This window comes from Phalacrocorax carbo, chromosome 3 (genome assembly GCF_963921805.1).
Source record: "Phalacrocorax carbo chromosome 3, bPhaCar2.1, whole genome shotgun sequence".
Lineage (NCBI taxonomy): Eukaryota > Metazoa > Chordata > Aves > Suliformes > Phalacrocoracidae > Phalacrocorax > Phalacrocorax carbo.
Window position 1 is genome coordinate 64,837,903 of NC_087515.1, and position 12,234 is coordinate 64,850,136.

Genomic DNA, 12,234 nt, shown 5'->3' on the forward strand with positions numbered 1-12,234 from the left:
GATGCTGAGCTCCTGCCTGCTCCTGAGCATCCGCCGCTCCCACTGACTCAGGGAGAAGCTAGGATTGCTCCACACCTTGAAATCAGGTCTTAAATCTTGACTCCTTCAGAGAACAGGTGGATTTTGGAAGTGCTCAGCCTTGAGCTCTTGCCTCATCTCCAGCAGCAGCAGCAGACTCGGCTCGTGCGCTCCTGTCACATGCACCGGTTATGGGGCAGCTGCTCTTTCCCAGGGTCTACAGGCCTGCGTCTGGCTCTGCATGACCTGCTATCCTTCTTCCTCTGCCTTTCTTCATAAAGAAGTCAGGGATGTGCCTCGAAAAAGAATAATCCCTTCCAAGTTTTTTTTTTTTCTCCTCTCCTTGCAGAGATTTCTTGTAAAGATTTTTGTGAGTGATTTTTTGGGTGGGTTTTTTTTCTTCCAGTACAGCTTTTTTTTCCCTTTCCTTTCTTTTTTTTTTTTCCCCTTTTCCCTTTTCCCTTCCCCTTCCCTTCCCTTCACCTCTCTGCTGCCTTGGAAAGTAGTAGCTGGGCAGGAAGGCTCCACACTTCAGGATTGATGGCCTGAGGGATGACTGAGATTACTTGCACGACGAACGCAGTATCTGTGGCGTGGTTTACCCAGTATATATTTCCTTCAACATCTTGGACATTTTTTCCCTGACCCACTATGTGTGCTGAGGTACTGGATTACTGAAGTGATCTGGTTAGAAAACATCTATTTATATATCCATATTTATTTTTACCCAAGCCATTTCTCTCACGTGATGTGAAGCCCGGCCACCCAGTGAGTTTTACAGAGTGAAGTGATGGAGAGTTTTACCGTGTAGTGGGAACAAGGAGCTAAGGTAGGAAGTAGGGACTTATACCCTGCTTCCTATGTGAAACTGCAGCAAATAGTTTAACAAGTGGTCCTAGACCCTTCTGACTTTCACTGACAAGAAGAAGGAAAGGAAAATAAGTGTGAGTAAGGAGATTAATAGTTCTGCAGTTATTAGAAGTGAGCCTGTGAGGGAGGTGCTGAGTGCCAGGAAAACCTGAAAAGGCAACAGCTTATTTTTGTTTTTCTAAATGCTGAGCACATCTGAATATTCATGATTACTATTTACGCCTCGATAAACTGAAAGCTGATTGCACGTGGCTAAGGCTGATTTTTATCATACAGGTCTGAGCAGGATGGCAGGAATTTACTTGATTTGAGTTTGCACAGCACAAAATAAAGTTCTGTCTTGTCAACTGGATCTCCTGGGTAATACAGGAATACATTAAAAACATCAACAACATCAATAATTATAGAATGTCTGAATAGACATTCCTCTTTTCTGATTTACTCCTACTTCTTGTAATTATACCCCATAGTTTATCCCACCATTTATGATATAATGTTTATGTTTGACAGAATATAAACATATATACATATATATAAGGGCAAGGAAAATTTTATTCTCTGAAGTGTGTGTGTGTGAAGACATGCACATACACACACACATACCTATATATATACACACACACACAAATATTTTTATGTATATATACATATCTATCTCTCTTGAGCAAAGGGGGAAATTCTCCTTGCCGCTGAGGATGAGATAAGAAATACTTTCAATTGCAACTACCTAGATTCTGGTTAGGCATAAGGGTAAAAAACCCCAGCCTTATAATTGGTGAAGTTTGTATAACCCTGGAGCAGGCTGTCTAGGGAAGCTGTGGAATATCCATCTTTGACGGGTATTTAATTAGTTTCATGCACCTCAATCAATAACCATTCTTTATTGTACTTGGGAAGAAGAATAAATCTCTCAAGACCCCATTTAGCTCTTTATTACTAAATTATTTTAATTATTTGACTTCTTTTTACTGTTCAGGAAGGAAGAGCTCGTGCTTACTAAATTAAACCAAGGCCTCAGAATGTTCAGAACACGATCACCAAGTGTTTCAGAGGTTGCATTAGGTAAGACTCATTGTCAAGACAGCACTCATATAATATTCTGTCATAGGATGATGATGATGATGATAATATTTATGGGTAGTAACATTCAGACTTTAATAGCTCAATCATTTGCCAGGTCTCTTAATATCAGATAATTTTGTGAGAGGTGTGATTCATCTAGAAGGGAAGAAAAGGATCATAACAGGGAAATCCCTTCTATTGCAACAGCAGTGCTTGAGGTCACACTTGAGTTCAGTACTTCTGTCTTCCAGGAGCCCTTTCCTTGCTTCTTTTCCTGGCGGAGAAGTCATGAGAAGAGCTTATTGGTGCAGAGGAGAAAGAGGGAGGAAAAACCCTTAAACCCCTATTAGACAAAAAACTGGTGCTTACTACTGAATCAAGCAGTGATAGTAAAAAAAAAAAAAAAAATACCCAAACCCATCTCTGCCACTTAGAGAGCAAGAGCTGAACTGGCTTTGTGAATTTTCCATTATGCTCATCTGAATACAGTAAGAGAAACTCTGCATTCCCAGGGAGACTTTTACAAGGGTATTGTGGCAAGGGACTGTACTGGGAGTAGGGGTTCTTATTTATGCCACTTGGCCAAGCCTCCCTCTATTTTCTTCTGCTTTTTCTTTTTAAATTTTTTTTTCCTTTTCTCATTTTCTTCTTCTTTTTAATATCTGTGATAGAAATGTCAGAAGTAAGGGGCTGGAACTTCAGTGGGCTCCAAAGAAGTTGAAAGTTCAAATCTTGCCTTAGCCCCTTTTGTTGAACTGTAGGTTAAACATTAAGGATAATATTCTCCCATTAAAGCTGGGACATTTTAAAGAACAGATTATGTTAGCTAGAATAGAGTTGAGTATGGCCTTAACCATACTGACCTCTGGTGTGGAGGTAACAGGCAAGCTGAAATCTCAGAGTGCCTTTCCAGTGCTGTTTTATGAGAGTCTGAAATCACAGGATCAAGTTATGTGTGAAATGTGTGAAAGGGTTGCAGTGGTAATGATAATGTCTTTCTAACCTGATATTTATCTGTCGTACATTCCTCTGATACCTGTACATACTGGATTGAGCCTCAGGGCCCTTAAGAACTGCAGAGCTGTACAGCCCCTTTGCAAAGCACAATATAGAGAATTCCAGTAAGCCCCCAGCAAGAAATAAGCAAAAGACCAACATGATTTTGGCCTCGGAGAGCAAAGTGCTTTCAGTGGATTTAGAAGCGGGCTCAGGCAGGGCTTGTGGCTAAATTGAAGAAAATAAGAACAGCAGTAGTAAGCCAAATCAAAGGCCCACAGTTTTCCTATGGGATCCGGGGCTGTGGCTCAGCATTCTAACACCGCAGTTTCTCAGTTGTATGGTAAGTGTAAGGGTGTTTCTTGTCTCACACTTTTCCGTATCTTGCTTGTTTAATTTTGACTACAAACTCCTTGGGATAGAGTCTTTTCTTGTTTTGTGTTTGCTGTACCTTAACACCTAGGCACGTGGTTATTTACATGCATATTTACAGTGGGGTCCCTGCTTCAAGAAAGTTACCAATCAAGTGTAGCAGACTCCACTTAGCTGTGAACTGCGACTGTCGTAATGGTCTTTGGTTTAGGTTGATGGTTGTAAGCATAAAGCACTGCGTAGGTAACGCTGCGGAGGGATGGGTTCTGCACAGGGTGGTCTTCTGTTTCCAAAACCGTAGTCTTCAGCATGCCTGAATGCACACAGCAAATGAATGGGTTTAGGTAGTGCAAATCCACTCATTCTAGCCTTTACCTTGATCTTCAGGCTGGGACAGCTGCTGTGCTCCCTAAAGGTACCGTGGACACCACAGCAGGTGACCTTAAAGCACAGTCTGGATTTTGGAGCTATTTGCTTCAGCCAGCACTTCAGCATCCGTGAGTCAGCAGTTGGTTAACAAATAAATAGGTAAAGGTAATGACTCATCTGAAGTCCTGTTGTTTTCCTTTCTGTTATATTCCTGTCTGATGAGATTACATAACCAGCTATTCTAACTTTAGGTATGAAGTAAGCATTTAGCACAGAGCTGTACCCTCTGGGACCAGATGGGAAGGGTCAGGGAACGAAGATAGCAAATGCCCACTCACGTAATTAAAGCCCTTACTCCTCTCTCCTCTATTCCCAGAATGCATTCAGTCAGACTTTCTTAGAACAGCCTGCAGTTCATCAGACTTGCCAGGTCTTTGGCATCCTGTGCTATCTTAGCTCCTTTTCCAGTGAAATCTAGCCTCACTGGAATTTTTTTTTCTCCCAAAGTATGTGCAGTTTGTATAGTCTGAATGGTAAAAAAATTCAGTGCAACCTGTTCTCATTTCTTTTACATATTTCCAATAACATATTTTCTTACAGATGTTTCCATTTATCAAACCAAGCTTACACTCCTTAAAATCAGTAAAGCTATTTTAAATTGTGGTTAATTTCCATGTGCTTGGTGAATACGTGAATGAATGACTCTGTATCATTCCTTACTAATATGGGAGAACTGCTGACACCGTTTTCTCTCAAGATGGAAATATCTCTTCTCCTCAGCAGGTTTCAGCAATGGAATTATGTGGGGACTGCTAAGTGAATAAAAAGTTACCATGTGAAGGTAATGTTTAGTCACGAAACATAGAGCATGAAGCTTGTCAATCTTTTCCCTGTGTAATTTTTGTAATTTCCCCCAATTCAACAAAATATAGAGAAAGAGCCAAGGAATATCCATTTCTAAAATACATGGTGAATGTTTCTGACCAGCTTTTTATCTTTATAATTGTCTAGTCTGACCTCCTCAATAACACGAGCCATTGAGCTTCATCTGTATTTTCTGTATGAGCCCCATAACTTCTGCTAGATGTGGAGCATCTCTTTCAGGAAGAGACTCTTTTGATTTCATCAAAGAGAATAGAATTGTATAAGGGGTCTGGTACCCCCAGTGCTTACTGTAAATCCTATTTTAGAATAACTACTGTAGGCATGGGATTTAATCTCATTTGGCACACCCCCAGCCAAACAGTTTCACTGGGGTTCTACCTCAAAAGCGTTAAGTGTTTAATAGGTTTCAGTATCTTGAATGTTAACAGGTTAACTGCATTTTGGGTCTCTTCAAAGCTCACAGCTATTTTCAATGACAATGAGGAAGTGAATTCATTCCTGGACTTTCAAAAACAGAGGAAAGGCATTTCCTTTGCGTAAAGCAAATTCTGTGTGTGGGGAATAACACGAGGCTTATATGAGTGGTCAAAAATTCAAGCCAGCTTTCCAAGTGGAGAGAAAATCTATTTGCCCTGTATTAGCAGTGCCAGAATTCCCCCAAGAAAAATTCCTCCAAAAAAGGATGTTTGTTTATGCATGGGAATTTACCAACATTTGCTGAATTAAATAACAGAGTCCATAGATTTTTACCTAACAACTAACAATCATCTCCCACCAGGAAAATTATGATTTTTCTTTGTAAACATGGGCTTAGTCAATGTCTGTGGGGTGACTCTGATCATGTGTTTTAGCTCAAAAATTATATTGTTTTCCATGGAGTTTCTTCTGATTCATACTGATTTCAGGGAGAAGGGACTGCCCATTTTTGCAGTGACAGCACTTATTGGTATCACTAACATAATAATTTTTTCCTGTCTTCACAGAGAGAGTTTTGTAAGATTTCTGCCATGTGCATGCGGGGAATGTGTTTTCATCTCACATGCCCCCACTTCTGTAATTTTTGCAGCTGCAGAACACAGCCCACAGGCTGCTTACTATAAATTATTGCTCACTCGTTCAGGTGGAGAGAAGTAAAAGTAGTCCCAGATAGATTTGGTAATAGTAGAGAAAGAAGTAGCCTGTCATGTCAGGCCGATGCTATAGAAATGTATTCCATCTCTGGTCTGCATGGAGCACCCTAAGCAACTGTGGTTCCACCCTCATGGTCCTAGACCACTAAAATTGAGGACTGTCTAACCTGGATCGCCTGCCCCAAGCAAAGGTATCTCTCTATGTGTTGACTTTCTTCATATGGGTGGGAGTCCCTTTTCATGGCACAGTAACATAGTCCAGACTGTGTAGAACAGGCAGCTTCTGAGGGGCCGTAGGTTTTTGATTTTTGGTATGTTCCTGTAATAGTTTATCGTCCAAAAGCATTTTGCATGCTTCCTAAATGGACTGATGAATTTGACATACTCTTTAGAGGTGGCATTTCTTTATTTGGTAGACCAGTTTTACAGAAAGCTTCTTTTCCCATTGTAAAACCAATTTTTTTTTTCCAATGGGAGAGCAGCTGAAGTGCTAGTTAGCTCCTCATCATTGTGATCAAAATACTTTCGCCTTTCAAGTCCTCTCTGAACAGAAGAATAGTTGTTGTGTATAAGAAAATTAAGCAGATGCTTTCACATAATAGCTGAAGATGGATTGAAGGAAATATCCCATTGTGGACAAGGTAAAGGCTGAAAGGCCAACACCAAAGATTTAAGTAGGGTATGTACACCTTTATCCTGGCTGGATCATGTCTGGCTTGTGGAGCAGTAGTCAACCTAAAAAGACCAGTGCACAGCTGATCCTGATCTCCTTGGCCTCGTCTTCTGCTGTTCTCCCATTTTGTTTCCTTTTATGGTTATATATATTGCCTGAACTCATTCATTTTAAAAATAGATGAAAGGAAAACACTAACTATATGGCTAATTCTCAAATAACTTGTAGTGAAATTTCATGAAAAAATGAGGCAGAAATGCAAAAAACTCATAGTCAGTAACTCTCCCATGGGATTTATTACCACAGTAAAGGTCACTAGCTGCCCTGGCTTGACATGTTTCGATGAGGCTGACTACGTCTGCCTACGTAGGTTTCTGCTTGCAATTTCAGCAGGTTTATGGCGTCTTGTAATTTCCTGGCCTAAATAAAGTCATTTGGGTGCGCACTGAGGTGCCCCTATGATATTCTCCCACAGAAATGGCTACATTTCAGGGATGGTTCCAGTGTAAAAGAAGAAAAAGAGAGAAAGAATTAGTATCAGAGGGATTGCCTTGTGCCACATCATCTGCTGAGAAACACAGACCAGCATATGTTGGATTTCTGTGCTTGTGAATAGTAGTTCTTCTATCATGGGAGTAATACATGGGCTGTATGCTCCAGTAAGGATATACATCTATGGGCACAAATGATAGAGAAGTGGAACAGAGAAGGCTAAATCTTAAGATGATAGAGGCAGCAGAATGCAAACAAAAACAACAGGGATAAAGACTGTGGTGTGTTATCTACAGAGTGGGTTTTCACAGATTGCCCATGAATTTCTTCTCTTTGACACTCTCAGCAACAGCTTTTCATCTCTTCTTCTTGAGTCCCCTGAATCTTCGTGCCTTTCCAGTCTTATGGGTACAATGCCAGGCTACCATGCAGCTAGTCTGCAGCCTGCAGTCACGAGGGCATCCATTCCTGCTGCTCACATCTGCCTGCATTGCACTCCTCTGAGCTCCTGACTCTGGGGCTAGCCAGGGCAGTGTAAGCTCAAGTTTGTCTTCCCCAACAATACCTTTAACCAGTCATCCCCCTGATTAACCAGTCATTCCCCTGATCAGGGAAGTATCTCTTTTGGAGTATCCAGCAGATCTAACAGCATTGTGATCGGTTATAACCATGATTCAGAATCTGTGTCCTGAGAAGCGCTTAATCTGTTTCACTTCAGTGGGATGGAAAATGAAATGGAGTGATGAGCTTCAGGCTTTTCTTGTGATGCTTCAAAATCATCGGTCCTAGGGATAGGATCTCGGTGTCTGAGTGTCTCACTAGCTACACTCTGACATGGTCACTCTTACCTGACCCCTGCAGATACACTCAGCCTGGACATGTCCATCTTTTAAAAAGTCTCCATCAAAAATAGCAGTCATTGGTTATTCCTGGTCACAGACCAGGGCCTTACTCTAAGCAAACATTGGTCCAGGAGTCCCTGTGCTCCTATGATTATTTATTCTTCTGCCTGCAGGTATGTTACATTGGCTGTGGGAGCAGGTGTCTATCTGATCTATCTCTGTTCTCTTTCTACGGCACATTGAATCCCTAGAGATGAAGGGAGGAAGTAATCTATGCACCCTCTGCCTTTGTGGTAGATTCTTCTGGAGATTGCAAAAGGAAGATGTGTTCTGCCCCCTTGACTGCTTGGCATGTATACTGTATTTGGGCTTTAATGACACCAGGATTATCTCTGACTTCATGTCCTGCAGAGAGATTAGTTCCTTTATAGACAGGACAGATGGCACCAGAATGGGAAGAGTTTACAATAGGCCAAAGTAGAGCAGCACTGTTACTTCAGAGTTCAAACTGGGAGTCTGCAAACTCTGGAGAAACTTCCTGGTGCTGGAGCTGTCCCTGGCAGAAAGGGTGACTCCTTCTAATGAAGTCCTCCACAATTCTAAAGAAGCTCTGCAGTAGTTCACCTGCTTCCAGCGAACTGTGCATAAAAACCCCACAATGCTGTTGTAGTCCATAGTTAATTTAACATCTGAATTGCTCATGAAAGGTAAATCCCCTAACTGAACATTCACCATTGCATGAGCATTTTTTCAGGTTAGAGGCACCTACACACACTTACCCATTTCTTGCCTTCGTTTAATACTCATTACATCTGCTCAATGTTAAGCCATCACTGTTATTATTTAGAGAAAGCTGATACAACATCTCTCAACAAAGAAGATAGAGCATGTGTTTCAGTCTTATGTCTTAATTAAAAGCAGAATTAAAAGCAAAAACGGTTTAGTAAAGTGCTGGTGTCAAAACCCAGTTACCTGTTTTTTCCATGTTTGTCAGACTACATATTTTTTGGATGAAGTGTCTGATACTGATGTCCACAGTGAATTTGGTGACAGGGATGAGAAAGAGGGAAAGCCTGACTTAAAATAGCTCATTATTTTCTAGCGAAAAGGCTAGGGGAAAAAATACATAATTTTGTCCATGTAAAACACTTTTTGTTTAAATTGCTCTGATGACCCATTCTTTGGAGCAGAGACCTGACTTACGGCAACAGAAAGACTTATGCATGAGGGATATTCTATTTGCAACACAAAGCAATGTCAGTCCAAACCGACTGCTCATCAGCTGCTATTTGCACTTGTGGGTCGAGACTTTTAAAAGTCAAACTACAGGTGGTTCTGTAATGAGTGATCACGTGCAAATTCCTCTTTGCTTCTCACAGTGGCCATACCACTGTGCCTCCCTCTGTCCTGGCTGAAGCCATGTCTCTGGACCACATCCTGCAGAGCTCACCCCATGCCTCGGCTTGGCCATGCTGCGTTCACTGAATAGCATATTTGCTTGCCATCCAAGAAATGTGTTTGGGTTGTCCTGAAACCATCAGGAGTCAGATCGAATACTCGCAGCTGGAAAATATTTCAGGGTGAACACAAGTGGAAGTGGCAATTCCCCCTGTTGCCCTGTGGCCCAGGGGAGATCGCATGTACACAGTGTGGTTGGCGCAGTTTAATTTCTGCCTCTGCCACAGAAAGCTAGGTGAGGATGGAGACAAACCTAGATTTCCTTTACTCTCCTTGGTGAAGTAAGGAAACCTCCAAGCTATGCTGGAGCGCACAGTATGCAGGAGGAGTCTTTCAGTCCCTCTTGCTCAGACTGTGGCACTTCAATAAGTATTTATTTCTGGGCAGGAGAGAAAGCACCAAGGAGTTAGGTTTCATCATAGACTAGCAATAAGTCTTACTTATAAGTCTTACTTATAAGACTTATAAGTCTTATAAGCAATAAGTCTTACTGAGGGTATTCCAATTAATAAGTAAATATTTCTAAATAGTGTAGGGGAGTCTCAATATGCAGAGTTGGGAGCACCTTAGCCTGGGCTGTACCATCTGGCAATACTAGCTGTGGAAGAAGAGCTTGGGTCTCTTCATGTACTAAAAAGTTCACCAAAGGCTCCTTAGTTAAAAGGCAGGAAGCTGTAGCACTGCCTTCCTGTTCTTCACTTTGTGCTCTTTGTTTTTTATGTTTCCAATGCTGTAAATGGAAATGAAAGGTTTTCTAATGAGTAAAAATGCAGATGAATATAATTTTTCAGGTTAAGAAAAAGGACAGAAAATATCTGCGTTTTCCTCCAGGTCAAACCACTTCTTTCATTGATTTTTCAGTTCTTCCACTAAACCAAACCAGCTTTATCCAGAGCTGGTGTAAGTTGCCCCACTGCAACTGTGTGCTCCCCACAGTGTGATGGAGCATATGCCGTCCCCTCACAGATCCAGTGTTGCCCACAGGGTGCAACCGTGCGGGGTGATCCAGAGAAGGTTTGCTGCAGCCCAGACCTGTAGGGCAAGGCTGGACCTTCTACAATTCTTGCCCACACGTGTCCAAATTAAGGTGGGAGGCGATGTAAATGAAACAAGGGAGCTTCTTGCTATCATCTCGTGCTTTTAGTGGCCTTTGTCTTGCAGGCAAGCATTGTAGAAGCGGGGAATATCTCTGACTTGGGAAGAGCCTGGTGTTACTTGAGTGGCAACTGAGACTTGGTGGTGATTGCTGGTTACTAAAGTTGAAGAAGACTAAATTTCAGAGCTGGGGATACTGGGGACACAGAACAGTTTCTGTGGGAGTCAGGAGACTGGGAGCTGAGAAGCTGTGTAAGGGAAGCAATTCAGTCAATTAATTCATTCACCAATGGTACTAGAATAGAAACCAACCAGGACTGGGGAAACTGGTGATGGAAGAAGCACTGAGTCTTAGTGGGAGCTAAAATACAGGATGAGCAAAGGAAATGGCTGGAGAAAAAATGATCAAGTAAAGGAAGGAACTGAGTGGGACAGGGGTAGGAGGAGCCCAGGGAAAAAGGCTACGATGAGGAGTCAGAAAAAAAGAACAAGGAAGGTGAAAGCTATCAGCAAAATGTCCAATATTATTAATTTTGAAGAGCAGAAGACTTAGCCAGAAGAGCTAGAAAAGAGGACTGGAACGTGGTAAACCAAGGAGATGGGAGCTTGGTGGTGAAGCTTGAGGAACAGAGACTGAAAGTTGAAGAGAACAAAATTAGAGGGATAAGAAAGAAACAGATAGAACCTGAACAAGGAGGACTGAGGAATGAAAAGGAGAAAATGTGAGGCAGTGGGTGGACATGTGTGCCCTGCTGCACAATCTGTGCTTGAGCATGGATTGGTGTCCAAATTCCTTGAGTTTGGCCATTTCTACACCAGGGATTATCCATTACATTTTTTTCCACACTTCCTATTGCTCCCCTGAGATTAAAGAACACTCACGTCACTAAGTGCGATACATGAGAACACCCATCTCCTCCACAGTACATAAGATATTTGCCTTGGGGGAGTCAGGGATGCAAGGCAGAGTGAAAAGGACATCCCCTGTGTGCCCAGGAGCTGCGCCTTGCTCGCTGTCTCATTCTGAAGCGGCAGGCTGAAGGGAGGGATTGCACCGAGAGCAAGCACAGCCGCGTGGTGAAGGCAGTCGCATGCTGGCCTGGGAAACTGTGCTCTATCCTCTTCTTTGCCGCAAAATTTCTGTGCGGTGCCGGGCATATTTTTGAGACCTACCTTGTCAGAGGTGATGACTGACTGGGTGCTCCTTGTATGATGCCTGTGTGGGTGGAGATTTTGGGTCTGACGTGAAGGAGTGCTGAGTTCTCACAGCTGTAGCTGAGGTAATGCATACTGTGCTTTGGAGACAGAAAGTAGAGTATTAAACAAACTGAGAAATCAGGTCCTAGGGAGTACACAGAAGTAATGGAAACTTTTGACCTTAATCACTTTGTGCTTCAGTTCCCTATGTGTAAAATGTGGATTGTACCACCCCCTCATGTTGCAGGGCTTGCGAACGAAGATTAGCTAACATTCAAAGATACTCAGATGCTTTAGCGATGAGGCAAGAGCAAGAGTCTCTGAGTAATTGTATTTTTGGAGCCATTTTTGAGTAGTAGGTAAAGTGTGAGGCTAGGCGCTGAGCAAAGGGGAGGACATGAAAGCCCAACTAGCTGCTCACCAAATGACTAGCTTCACAGCCTGTGCATGCATAGAGATGGCAGTGGGGTGGAAAAAGTTATTGTAAGGTCATGAAAGAGCTCTCTCCTAAGGCACAATGCAACTAAAATAGAGCTACAAAGGTAACTTCAATTCTGGGATTTCCTACCCTGAGTGGTTGGTTTGTAAATGAACATTTCTGTGCACAATGTAAAGTGGTGTTAGCAAGCTCTTATTGGTGAAATGGGCATTCTCTCTGTAATGCAGGGTGAGCGAGGCTTGCCTCCTTGTAGAGTAGTACACTCTGTTGGTGAATGACAGTGTTATTAATGCAGTCATTGTAATTAATATGTTGGCATTCATAGTCTGCTTAGTA